Source organism: Cucurbita moschata, unplaced genomic scaffold, assembly GCF_002738365.1.
Source record: "Cucurbita moschata cultivar Rifu unplaced genomic scaffold, Cmos_1.0 Cmo_Scf00009, whole genome shotgun sequence".
NCBI lineage: Eukaryota > Viridiplantae > Streptophyta > Magnoliopsida > Cucurbitales > Cucurbitaceae > Cucurbita > Cucurbita moschata.
Window position 1 is genome coordinate 1,022,704 of NW_019268525.1, and position 12,792 is coordinate 1,035,495.

The window sequence follows — 12,792 nt, forward strand, 5'->3', positions numbered from 1 at the left end:
ACAACTTGGTTCCTTGCTTCAATAACGCACATCTTATGCCTCTAATCGTGTATATGCTTAGAAATAAATTGCTGAGTTTGCGTTTGTATTTAACTTGGTGTTCACTGCTCTTTATGTATCTTATTTTCTTGTAACCGTACTAGTTCAAGCTCATACCTCGTAGATATTGTCTTTTAGGCGTTTTCTTTCAGGTTTTCTCTCAAGTTTATTAAAACACCTCGGCTGGAGATACGTTTCCACACACTTATAAACAATGTTTTGTTCTCCTTCCCAATTCGGAGCCCAGCGTTCTTGCTGGCACTCGTTTCCTTCTCCAATTGATGTGTGCAATCTCCCAATCTACCTCTTTCAGGGTCCAGCATTCTTCCGGGCACATCGCCTTATGTCCACTCCCTTTGGGGCCTAGCGTCCTTGTTGGCACACACTGTCTCATGTCCACTCCCTTCGGGGCCTAGCGTCTTTGCTGGCACACACCGCCTCGTGTCCACCCCCTTCGGGGCCTAGCGTCCTTGCTGGCACACCGCCTCGTGTCCACCCCCTTCGGGGCCTAGCGTCCTTGCTGGCACACCGCCTCGTGTCCACCCCCTTCGGGGCCTAGCGTCCTTGCTGGCACACCGACTCGTGTCCACCCCCTTCGGGGCCTAGCGTCTTTGCTGGCACACCACCTCGTGTCCACCCCCTTTGGGGCCTAGCGTCTTTGCTGGCACACTGTCTCGTGTCCACCCCCTTTGGGGCCTAGCGTCTTTGCTGGCACACTGTCTCGTGTATACCTCCTTTGGGGCCTAGCGTCCTTGCTGGCACACTGTCTCGTGTATACCTCCTTTGAGGCTAGCCTCCTTGCTGCCGTATTGTCTGGTGTCTACCCCTTTCACGACTAGCCTTGATACCATTTGTAGCAGTCCAAGTCCACTCCCGAACGGATGTGATCTCACGGTAATTTTGGCTTGTTACATGACCACCATGCTATTGAACTGCAGTGTAAATTGGGAGGTTTCCCGTAGTAAGTTGTCTGTTATGCAGTTCATGTTAGAATGAATGTGTTATGTCATTTGTGGAGGGTTTTGTGTTAGGCAGGTTCGCAATTGAGATGTCTGTGATCATGAATAACCAGGTGAGTTGATGAGCGGATGAAGGAGCTTCTGGAATTCAAACATTTCAACCTTCATAATCTAAAGGTACGCTAATCAATTGAGATTCAAACATTTTTATGCGTAAAAGGATGATAATAAAAAAAAAAAAAAAAAAAACCAGGCACGTGGATCAGGAGTTGACCGCCAGCGAAGCGAAGTATAAAACGTGCTCTCTGCTAATTGGTCCACGTGTGAAGGGCCGCCAAAACCCGCGACTGTGGGGTCCAACTCGACGCAAATCTGACAATCCTAACAAGATTCCGCCACGTAACGTCTTAAAATCTTGATTCGAAAGCGGGCAGCATGCCGATCCGATGGTAACGGTCGGAAAAAACGCCGTTAAAAAAGAGAACAAACAAAATTGGTGGTTCAAGTTCCGAGATGGGCCCATAATGGGCCACTTCTATGGAGGAAAAGCCCATGGGCCTTTATTAGGATTAGATTTGATAGGGCCCGGAGTGGGCCCATGTCAATGGAGATCTTGGATTTTCTATTTTTCTATTATTATTTTTTAAAAAAGAAGAAAAAATTGTGAAAGTTGTGGGGGGCCCAGGAATTTGAGTGACAAGGAAGGCTTAAATAAAAAAGAATTTAGTGGGAGAATTTAATTGACGTTAAGCTCCCTAAAATTCCATCACTACCCAATTATGACATCAGATTCTCAATTAATACTAATTATTGGTTTCCCCAACTTTTCATTTTAATTCTATTTTCACTTTTTATTATGAAAATATATGATGTATTAATTCATTCAACTATATTCAAATCTTTTTAAATAGATTCATAATTTTTCATATTTATTATTTACTTATAATAATATTATTATTATTTAATTTCATAATAGGATTGACCTAGCTAGATTGTCCTATTATTTTTATACCAAAATTTTGTATTTTTATTTTTATTTTTAAAGTTGTGGGACAAAACGAGAGAGACACTATTTTTTGTACGGGCATGACACTATTTTTTTAATAGTAATATAAAGTTATTTTTATAAAATAAAAATAAAATTTTGAAGTTGTTGAAATAGTGATTTTTTTTTTTTTTTTTTTTAAATAAGCTAAGAGACACCAAATAAGAATTTTAACCTTTAATATTGAATTTTTTTATTTACCAATTATTTGAAAGGCTAATATGATTTATAATGTCTAATTGCACATTCAAGAATTTAAGAGTGGGCGACTACAATGTGGTGGTCACTTCGATGAACACTAATTAAAGTGAAAAAGATTATGATCGAGACTTTTTAATACTTTTCGATTTCTTCTTATTTTCTCTTAACCTTTTTTTCGGGTTATCCAACACTATAAAGATATTTAAATCTAATTTTTGAAACACGAGGTGACTCAAAGGTTATCCAATATAGATCACTAACATGTAATTTCAGTCATCTCGAAACTGAGTGACAATTAAACTCATTTTCTTGGATTTAAAGATGGGGCGATAGGCTTTTAAATAAACACAAAAGTAGGTTAGAGGTTTATAGGTTATAATGTATTTCCAAACTTTTTTTAATTCAATGATTGAGTCAAGCACACCCTAAAATTTGAAATTAAAAAAAAAAAAAAAAAGTACCAATTGTTTTTAAGGTTGGTCCTACTTAGGCACGCCAAGGGAAAATTGCAATTATTTATTAGCACATTAAAGTTCCTTTTTTTTTTTTTGGTCAAAATTTTGGTTGGATTGAGGGGTAAAAAATATGATAATGTCGAGTAAAAAGTAGATTTTGTTACTTGACTTTGGAGTAATTAAGGTGTTAAAAAAGGAGTGGCAATAATTTCTGTTTAACCTCTCTGTTAATGGCATTGGGAATGATATTGACTACTCTAAATTCACTACAAAACCCACTTCTTTTTCTTGAAAAAATAAACATCATGCATTTTTGTTACATTTTAATTAATTTTTTTAGTTTAAATATCTTATACGACTACAAATATTGGGTAGAGATTCAAATTTTCAATTCGAAAAATAAACTCGGAGTCTATATGAATACATATGTAGACTGATATTCAACCTTACGACTGTTCTTTTTCATTTTTTCAATTTATCAAGAACCGTGAATAAAAACCGATTCAATTATGATAACGATAATGTATATGAGGAATTAAGTGTTACTTAGAGTGAGAATAGAGAAATTAGAAGTATGAAGGCCACCAAAATAATGACCTTTCCCACTTTATTTTTTTTTTTTCTTTTGTACTTTTCCTGAAGAATCTCTCAGATGATAATTCATTCTTACAGCTCCCTTATTATGTCCCTACACTCTGCCTCTTATTAAACTACTTACACTTCAAAAAAAAAAATACATATATTTCTATTCTTAAAAATGCTCTCATTTAGATATTGTATCCGTTCATTCTATGTAACGTAGATGTAATGTGTATCAAGTAAGATGCACGTAGACAGAGATGAATTTAGTTGTTTTTTTTTTCACTTTGGTGACTCAAATTTGTGATCTATTAGTCAATGATATAATGTCTTAGCTACTTGAATTATACTCAAGCTGATTAAATGTTATGTTGTATGGAACTCCAGGGTACGCCTAGCTACCCTAAACTCAGGAAGGTCAAAGAAAGCTACCCTAAACTCAGGAAGGTCAAAGAAAGCTACCCTAAACTCAGGAAGGTCAAAGATTAGCGCTACTTGAAGTTGTTAATTCTGTTTGAGAAGAGGTAAGATGGTTCTAGAGAAGGAAAGAGGAAATGGGTTTAGAGGGGGCTATAGGAGGGAACAAATGTGGGTGTAAATTAGGAGAGGTACAATGGGTAAGCGTGTCCTCCAGGCTCTATTTACTTCTCAAGCTATTTTGTCAAAAGCTTAATTGAAGCTCCCTTTCCCCCTTTGCCTTTTGCTGTTTTGACTGCAGAAATTTGCTTATGATCTGATCTGATCTGATATAATCCAATCCAATCCAAATGATTTAATTACATAACTTTAATCACCGCAAAGCCTGTGTGTTTTCCTTGCTCTGCTCTGCGCTGCGCTTTGAGTTTCATTAAATTTAACAGAGATCCAACACACTTTTTCTTTCTCTCTAAATTGGAGCTAATGAATCTCTTCCACAACTTTAATCACTGCAAACCCTGTTCTTCCTTGCTTCCCTTTGAGCTTCATTAAATTTAACTAATACCCATTACCCAACACTTCATTTCTCTCTATCTTCAACCTAATTAAGTTCTTACACAGCTTTAATCACTGCAAAAGCCTGTTTTTCCTTGCTTACCTTTAATTTAACTCTTATCCAACACTCTTTTTCTTTTTGCCATCCCATTGAAACCCACAAACACATCCCTATTCAGCTTCAGGTACCTTAGCTGCCCTTGTTTTGGTGTGATTCAACCAACACACACACTCTCTCTCTCTCTCTCTCTAAAATCATAGAGAGAGAAGGAAACTCAGAGAATAACCCAAAACCCAAAGAATCCAGAGAGATATATAAGGATGAACAAGAAGGTGCATTTGATTTAGACAAAAACAATGGAAGAAGTTACAAAGATGAATGCTTGTTAATAAGAACGAACCCTACAAATCTCACCCATCAGATTCAAAAAAGAAACGAAATTTAAACTCATCAGAGATTCCAGGACTACACCATATATATATATATATATATATATATATATATATATATAACTATTTACAAGTATATAAAAATCTCTCTCTAATCTCTCTAAGATCCGGATTTGCAATACTTCTGCAAAATCCCATCTGGGTTTTATAGAGCATATTGCATTTTCAACCAAATCAAAACAAACCAAACCAAAACAAAACCCAAATCATCTGATTCTGATTTTCTGATCTTTCTCTAAACAGGGGATCTCATGAATCGCTGTAGTTATGCCAACAGATGAGCATGGCAACACAGCGCCTCATGATGTAAAATCGAGCCCTTTGTTCTTTTACCAATTTGGCACATTTTCTGGTGAAAGAACGCCTCCTCTCAGAAGAATTTCTCATCAGAGGACAGGAAGAAGAAGATGATCGGGTTCTCGTGGGAGCCTCCTTCTTGGGCAGCTTCCATTTCTCCTCCATGGAAAAGGGCGGCGGAAGAAAGGTAAGCCCTTTAAGAGTGAAATGTGAAGTGGGGTTGGGGAAAGGTTGGAGCTTTGGGAAGATGGAAGGTCGAAGAGGATTATTAAGGCTTAGAAGGAAGCTCCGATGGTATTTATAAGGGGAAAAGAGGCCCTAAAAGAGGTTCAAGAAAAGGCCGTGGCAGTGGATATCACTTCACACACCTGTTTTTTCTTTCAGAGATACGCCATTATAATATCATATATCTTTTCTTTTTTCTTTTTTCTTTTGTTTTATGAATTATATGTATATATTTTTTTAAAATAAAGAATCTAATTCGAGCAATAACCCACACGTCATGGAGGTCTACTAATTTAACCACTGTAAAACGGAATTCTGGGGATTATAAAAATGGGCTCTTTTTACCGTTTTTTACTTCAATGCCAGCTGTCCAGGATAAATTCTTTTGCTGCCTTCATTTATTAGTTTGAAACTGGGATCATTTTAGATTCAAGATTTTGCATTGTTTGGGTCTAGTGAGTTTGTATTTAAACTTAAGAGGTGGAATTTTTTAAACTTCAACCTAATTTATCCAAACCAAATATTGGCTCCACTTCTTTTTTATCTCCAATGCTACTACCGTTAGTGGATATTGTCTATTTTGACCCGTTACGTATCGTCGTCAGTCTCACGATTTTAAGACGAATCTACTAAGGAGAGATTTTTACGCCCTTGTAAAAAAATGTTTTGTTTCCCTCTCCAACCGATGTGAGATCTTACAATCTACCCTATTTGAGGCCAACATTCTCATTGGCACACTATTGGCTCTGATACCATTTGTAACAACTTAAATTCATCGTTAGTAGATATTGTCTGCTTTAGCATGTTACATATTGCCGTCAGTCTCACATTTTAAAACGCCTCTTCTAGAGAGAGGTTTCCACACTCTTATAAGAAATGTTTCTTTCTCCTCTTCAACTAATCTGAGATTTTACAATATATAAACCTTGAATGAAGCTAGAACCTTAGAATATAAACTTGAATGAAGCATACTTTTATAAGGCCAACCATCCTTAAGGCTTTTAGTTTTTTCCTTTCCAAACTAAAAAGAAAATGACATTTAAACCACAATATATTTACCAAGATTTTCAATCATTAGGAAGCTAACTTACATCTCACATACTAATTTTGACTATACATTGAAAATGGAAATTGACAATTCAAATCAACTGATTTTACCAGCTGAGGTATGTGGGGGATTGGGAAATATCCCTTTAACACTCCCACCTGTTTATTTCACACAACAGATTAAACAAATTTGTTCCATTCTTTTGGAACACCCTCAAATCCAAAGACCCAAATAAGCTAAAGAACCCTAAAACTTTTCCACACCAAGACAGACAGAGAGAGACAGAGAGATCTGAAAGATGTCCACAAATCTTTTGGCAATCCCAAGTGAAGTTTTTAGGAGAGAAGTTGGAAATGAAAAGAGGTGGGGTTTGACAGTAAGTAAGAGAGAAAGAGAGGGAGGGGATTGGTGAGGTCAGGTAGGCATGGTGGGGGCTAAAGATCAACCAGAATTAGAAAAGTAAAGGGGGGAATTGATGAAGAGTGACATATCAGAGGTTTGAATGATGAATCGTAAAAGATTTTGGCATTTTGAGCCTTTTTTGTACAAGTGGTGAATCACAGAGAGAGGGGGTATGAGCCTGAGCCTGAGGATTCGCCCATCATGATTCTTCACTTCTTTTTTGATATTCAACAAACACACACAACCCCCTGATGTGATATGTCAAGTCTTTTTGGTCTCTACTCTAAGCAACTTATTCCCGTTTGCAATCTCTCTGCTTCACTCTCATTCTCGTCCTTCCCATATCTGTATCTTTTGTATCCATGAATGCTCCTTTTCATCACTGCACACATCATCTAAGTTGCTATATTACATGACAGATTCACACCCAACTATGAGAAAACAATGTTTGTGAGTGTGAGGAATCCATATTTCATCCATATAATAAGAGGGTTATGACACAGATTGATAATCCTATGTGGGATTCGTCCAAGTTGCCATGCTATATGGCGTGACCTTAGAACTGGTTGACATTGATTCTCAATTTTTAAACTACCAAAATGCAAAGATTTGTTTTGGATCTATAAAATTTGAACAAAAAGGCTCACCTAGTTTGTTTGTCAAAATATGAGCTCGCTAATATTATAAGCTATAAAAATATCAAACTTCTACGACCCACATCTCAAACAACCATATTAAACGACATCTCATATGGATCGTAAATTTATAACTAAATATCAAAATGACCAAGCTTGTCAGGATGTATTGACTTGTCTAGCTGAGTCTATTTCATGTCCATGCAACCATGATGAAGGAGGGAGAATGCCTCCATGTATTGAAAATGCATAATAAAAATGCAAAAATGAAAGTCGAGAAAAACAGTTTAGAAAATACTTTGAAATCATTTTATCAACATTAAAATGTGTTCTTTAAAACAAAAACAAAAAAGGACAACTAAAAAACTATTACACTTTGAAGAAATTATATACTAAGACACGATTATATATGTCATGACAACAGCCGACATTAATTTCTTACATAATGACAGAGTAAAAAAAGATGAAAATGATTACATGATTAAAATAAAAGAAAAAGGAAGTAAGCATGAAAATGATCAGTAGCTCTCTCTTTGCTTTCTGATCCCCTTTTTTTGCTCATTGGATGAGCGAGGAATCTTTGACTAGCAATTCGAAAATTTCCAGCTGCAAAGAAAAACGCTTGCAGCAAGCAGGAAGGGAAAAAAAACGTATGCTTTTGGCTCATTGTCTGCATGAAGACCTAAAAGCAACTAAATAGTTAAAGAACTAAAAGCGCAATCATTATGGGTTTATTGAGGGCTTGAGCCAATTGGGTTTGTTTAATTTTATAATCTTTGGAAAATGTTTTGATTCCATTAGGGATTTCTGATTTGAGTCTTATTGCAAATCTTGTCATATTCATGTTTTCTATATAGAATTCAAGATGCTCTCTTAACTTTTGAGCTTGAGATTCCTTCAGTTGTTGAAGAACTCTGTTTTCTTTTGGATTGTTCAGATCAAATGCCTACCTTAATCAGTTAACTAATGAATAAGAATACATGAGGATGCAAAAAGAAAATACTTGATTTATTTCTCGGGATTGGGCGAAAAAGAACATGGGTCATGTGTTATTAAGTGTAACGGCTCAAATCCATTGCTAGCAGATATTGTCCTCTTTGGGCTTTTCCTTTCAGGATTTCCCTCAAATTTTCTAAAACGCGTCTATTAGGAAGAAGTTTTCACATCCTTACAAGAAATGCTTCATTCTCCTTTTCAACCAATGTGGGATCTTACCATCCACCTTCCTTAGGGGCCCAAGATCCTCGCTAGCACACCGCTCACAAGAATCCATTCAAGTCCCCTTTTGTTTACATCTTTTTTGTTTGTTCTTAACATTTTTGTTAACTGTGTGGGTGAAAAGTTTTATTTCGTTTATAATATAAAATTGTATTTAAATAATAAAAAGAGTCCTGGTCTTTTGTTCTTATTACTATTTTATTTTATATTATAAACGACGCCTAACATTTTTCTCTATACAGTATATGAATGTCAACAAGAATAAAATAAACTGAACCAGTAGATTTTGCATATGCATGACATGGACAACACTATTTTTAATGAGAAAATGTTGCAAAGCTATGGTGTTAATTTAACTTCAGATTAATACAAACAAGGATTTTATTCTAAATTTGGTCAAGTCAAACCTTTCTCTCTCTGGCTGCCCAAAAACAAAAGCACATGATCCCATGTGTAGTAAAACTAACCTAAGCCTTAAACTGATCTAAAATATTACCGACCCAACTAATTTCATTAATCCCACTGATATAATCAGGCAAAAATGGGTCAAAGTCTAAGCACACGAGATTCTCAATTAGAAAAGAATTCAACTAAAAGGCTATCACATTCATCCCCATCAGAGTTCATAAACCGAAGCTAAAGAAACTGTAAGAATGCAATGAAATGATGGCTATACAGAGCAGACCAATGTACTAAAACAGAGCAATTAAATTCCCAAACAGTTCCCCTTCTCAAGGGGACTCAAAACTCAAAACATGTGCAATTAGCTAGGTTTCTGGGTTCATCAACTTGGGTTAAATGCATTTAGTCCACAAACAAAATTTATCCGAACATTTCAACCATAGCCAAAAGGAGTTGTTTGGTACTACTAACCTCACGAGTCACCAGACAACTTCTCCAACAAGCACAAGATATGGTTGTCCCTTGATTTGTCCCACAGGCATTTCGTCGAACACCTTGGGGACACTTTTTGTTTGACCCCATCAAATGATTGATTCTGATCATTGTTCAGTGACCCAAATCGTGGATTCTCATTTAAAACAGTACTCGGTCCTTGCTTTGATTTGGCATACAAGCTTTCACTTTCCCCCAAAAAGACATGTTTCTTCTTGCTCAAATCTCAAATCCCGAACCAGTGCCTTCCTTCAATGAACAGAGAAATGAAGGCGCTGAAAGTGAAATTGCAACATCCATTAACCAAATGCCCCACATTGTTCATTTAATTCAGATTCATGAATCTCCATAGCATTCCTTTCCTTTTGTTTTCTTGATTTGAAGCTCAAACAAACCTGGAAGATTAATTGTGCTCATACTGCTTGGGCCAAAGACATGAAAAAAATTAGAAGAGATGGAAACCCAACGATTATTGGAAGTGAACCACATTCATAAATTTATGGAAGATCATGGGAAATACTATCTCTATTGAATTAGGCCCTTCTGGAGAACACAAAGCAAAGCCAATAGAGTTTCTCAAAGTGAGTCGTGATTCCTAATTTGTCAAGGTGGGGATAAACTTGTGAAGAAGCGAGCTAATCAATCAACTCCAACCTATACTACTCCAAAACTAAATTGAATTTCAAATTAATTAATCTGGAGCACTACATTAAAAAATCATAGGTTAACCAACTGATTAAACTCACAAATAATTCAGCTAATTAAACAAAAAAAATTAAAACAAAGGTACAAAATCATAGATAAATAGAATAATAATAATATATATATAAGAATCCGTTGGAAACAAAGATTTGGAATAGTGAAATCTAAGTTAGGAGAATAAAAAAATAATAATAAGAAAAAAAGGGAGACAACCAAATCGTGAAAGAACTAATTATGTCTCAATAAATTTTAAATTACAAAATAAATGTTAACGATTTGTTTTAATTAGACGGAATAAATAATGAAAAAAAATAGGACTAAAATCCAATCATATGGCCTCGCCAACTTGAATAAAAAAATTTAAATAATTGGTTTATTATTATTAGACCAATGAGATTGTCCACTTAAACTCTCATAGTTTTAGTTTGGACTTCTCCAGAAGTCCTAGTACCAATAGAGAGAATATTATTTCATTATAAATTCATGATCGTTCTCTATCTAAATTAGCCAACATGGGACTTTCTTCCTCCAATCATTATTATTATTACCGTGGGGAAATTGATAATAAAATTAAATTCATTAATTTGCATGTCATAAAACAAATTAAGTAATTAGAAGGAATAGGCAAAAACCCCATGGATTATGGCATGTTCATAGGTTAGGTAGCAGAATCTCTCTTAAACAAATTAATCCAAATTATATATATATATTTATACACATTTCTTTATCTTTGTTGTGCAGCTTTATTTCTTTCTTTTATTTTATGTTTTCAATTTGGAGACAAAAATATGCAAGTTGGACATGAAAATAATTTTTTTTTAAAATGATGTGGCCCAAATTTTTTTAATGATATTTTATATACATTCTTTATAATATTGATAATAATAATAATAATAATTAAAAAATAGATATAATTAATAATTATATTTTACTACGATATCAATGATGTATAATGCGGTTCAACGATAAAAAATAAAAAAAAACATATTATATCAATGTGAATAATCATGATGCAAAATTGATAAAGATTGGTACGTTACACGTTAAATCATTTAATCTATTATTTATATATATATATATTAAAATTCAAAATATCTCTAAAAGAATAAAATATTATGATCGAGTGTAGATTTTTTTTTATTTATTATTATTAATTTCAGTATAGCTCAACCATTTTATTAGGCCCACTTAATTGGTTTTACGTGCATAGATTAAGATTGTGTTAGGGATGGCTTTGGGCCTTTCGGCTATTTTGTGCAACAAACTTAGCTAAGATTTTTTTTTATATGTCTTATCTAATTAATTTTCTACTAAGAGAAATGCTAGTTAAAAAAAATATTAATATTAAAAGTAAGGTGCATTTTGTAAATGGTATAATGTTTTTTTGTAATTTTTTTTTTACTCCAATAATACGTGAAATGAACCCTACATGAGGTTAGCTGAACTATACTGACGTGGACTATATTTAAAACTTGCTCAAAGAATATTATGGACATAATACATCTCCTCTTGGAGCAACAAAGCCGAACAACACCTCCAAATCCGGCGGCCGAAAGTACCCGTCCTTCGGCGGAGCCTTGCGCTTCAAGCTAACCGCCTTCTTCCTCGGCGCCGCCGGGCACAGCAGCGCCACCGGAATCCGGCAGCTCTTCCGTCGCGGCGTGCGGCAGATATCCTTCTTTTCCTCAGCCATGATACTCCAATTGAATCCTGAAAGTTCGGAGAAGCTGAAATTTGAGAAGATTTAGAAAATTGGAGCTTTTAGATTCAGAATTTATAAACGGAGATGAGAGGGGCTTGTTGCAGCGGAAGAAAGAGTGATGACGTGGCGAGAGATCGAGCTTCGTTTTGAATCTCCACCGTTCGATTGTTTTCCCGCCTTCTTTCTTAGCGGCTGTAATTCATTGTTGTGGGGCCCACAGCGAACAGGATAAAAACTCGGTGTTTCATTAATTAATAGTTGTATGGTATTTACTATTTATTTAATTTTTTCATCTCTATTTGGGAAAACATTCAATGTAGTTACCGCCTTCATTTACTATTTTCACCTTTTTCTTTTTTAACCTTTTAAGTCCCATGAATTCAATAATATTTGAAGTCTATAATGCTTTTAAGATTAACTAGCATTATTTATTAAAATATAGTTATTTTAAATTTAATAGCTCAAATATTTACTATGAAACTTTAGGATATATGTAACACATTTCACGTGTTATATATTTCAATTAAACTATTATCAAAGTTAAACATGTATTATAATAATAATAGCATACTTCTCTCATAGAGCTGTCATATCATAACTCAATTGCAGTAAATGGATTTGATTGAAACAATCTGACAGTATTTAATAACTATAATTAATTTGATAATTTCATATTAAATTAATAATATTAAAAATAACCCCTTTGAGCTATTTTAATGAGATATTTATATTGAGAGTTGTGTCTAGCCTAGTCAGCATCACATTTATGTAGTGTCGACATATTTTTAATGAAGATATTAATAAAATTTCACGTCTCTATTTATTTTATATTTATGTTAATAAAAATATTCATCTCACACACATTTCAAAAAAAAATTATAAAGTCATGAAATTTATTAAAAGTATATATACACAATATATTTCTATATTTAATACGTAACAAAATTGTCAATTTAATTAAAAAGAAAT

The 12,792-nt window shown here is 34.5% G+C and overlaps 2 long non-coding RNA genes across 2 annotated transcripts; one reads left to right on the plus strand and one right to left on the minus strand.

The window, feature by feature from the left end:
* Positions 1-752: 752 nt before the first annotated feature.
* Positions 753-1,343, plus strand: LOC111447701. The gene is made up of 3 exons (XR_002711316.1): positions 753-933; positions 1,075-1,175; positions 1,252-1,343. It is a non-coding gene; the product is annotated as an uncharacterized LOC111447701 (long non-coding RNA).
* A 7,836-nt stretch (positions 1,344-9,179) lies between these two features.
* On the minus strand, positions 9,180-9,901 carry LOC111447666. Its single transcript, XR_002711307.1, has 2 exons — positions 9,815-9,901; positions 9,180-9,694 (listed from the first exon to the last, which is right to left on the minus strand). It is a non-coding gene; the product is annotated as an uncharacterized LOC111447666 (long non-coding RNA).
* Positions 9,902-12,792: the final 2,891 nt, after the last annotated feature.